Source organism: Fonticula alba, assembly GCF_000388065.1.
Source record: "Fonticula alba strain ATCC 38817 unplaced genomic scaffold supercont2.21, whole genome shotgun sequence".
Classification (NCBI taxonomy): Eukaryota; order Rotosphaerida; family Fonticulaceae; genus Fonticula; species Fonticula alba.
The window spans coordinates 70,222-71,526 of record NW_009242991.1 but is presented as its reverse complement, the minus strand read 5'-3'; the positions used below and the strand labels follow the sequence as shown (position 1 = coordinate 71,526).

General features: G+C 63.6%; 1 non-coding gene across 1 annotated transcript; it reads right to left on the bottom strand.

The window, feature by feature from the left end:
* Positions 1-1,147: 1,147 nt before the first annotated feature.
* Positions 1,148-1,263, bottom strand: H696_06162. The gene has a single exon (XR_683304.1). It is a non-coding gene; the product is annotated as a 5S ribosomal RNA (ribosomal RNA).
* Positions 1,264-1,305: the final 42 nt, after the last annotated feature.

Genomic DNA, 1,305 nt, shown 5'->3' with positions numbered 1-1,305 from the left:
GCGGCACCCGGGCAGGTGGCACAGACCCTGATTTTCACACCGTCAGGCGGCACCTCGGCTTTCATGCCCGACATCGGCAAGGTAACACCCTTTTGGAATTCCATTCTCCACACTGCTCCCAGAGACCCTGCCGCAGCTCCGGCGTCCACCCCCGGCCTGCTCCAGTGCCGGGCCCATCTCTGGCCGGCTGCCTGGTCGAATGTGCCCTCTGGCTGGCTGCTCCCCTGGGCACAAGGTCCAGCCAGACGGCGCAGACCCCGGTTTTCACATTGTCCGATGGCACTTCGGCTTTCATGCTCGACATTGGCAAAATAGCACCCTTTTGGAAATCGAACCCTCACACTCCTCCCGGACCCTGCCCTCGGGACCTCGCCCGCCCCCAGCCCCCCCGCGGTCTCAAACCCATGCCCGCTCGGCTGTGCGCCCGGGTGTGCCCTCTGTCTGTGCACTGCCCCGAACGCGGTGCCCAGCCCTGTAACACCGACCCCGGTTTTCACACCGTCCGACGGCACCTCGGCTTTCATGACCGACATCGGCAAAATAACACCCTTTTGGAAATCGAACTCCCACACTGCTCCCAGACACTGCCCTAGGCACTTCACACAGCCCCAGCCCCCTCGTGGTCCCAAACCCATGTCCGTCGGGGTGCCCGCCCCGCGTGGCTTCCTAGCCGGCTGCTTGCTCAAACACAGGCCTGAGCCGCGCACCACCGACCCCGGGTTTCGCACTTTCCGACGGCGCCTCGGCTTTCATGCCCGACATCGGTCAAATACCACGCTTTTGGAAGTCCGACCTCCACACCGACCCCAAACCCTGCTCCCGCGCCCCACCCGGCCATGTGGCCCCTGCTTTCAATTATTACGGAGTCACCTCGGCTTTCATGCCCGACATCGGCCAAATACCACGGTTTTGGAATGCCAACGTCCGCACGGCCCTCGGACCTTGGTCGCGGCACCTCGCCCGGCCGGCTGGGTGCTCGGGGCGGCCTCTTGGCTGGCCAGACCCCGGGCCTAAAGTTCGGTGAATGGACCGGCGGCCGGACGCGCCCCGGCATTCATGGACGACATCGGTGAAATAACACACTTTCCGGCGAGCCAACGCCGGGGTCGCGCCCTGGTCAGACATCGGGCCGAGAAAAAAGAAAGAGCGCCTACAGCACTTGGTATTCCCGTGTGGTCGCCCACCACAGTACTGACCAAGCCAGTACCTGCTTAATTTCCGAGAGCGGGACGGGTTCGGATGTACTCAGGTATGTATGGCCGTAGGCGAAGGATACTCCGCGCCCGTGGCATATAGCCCTGTTGG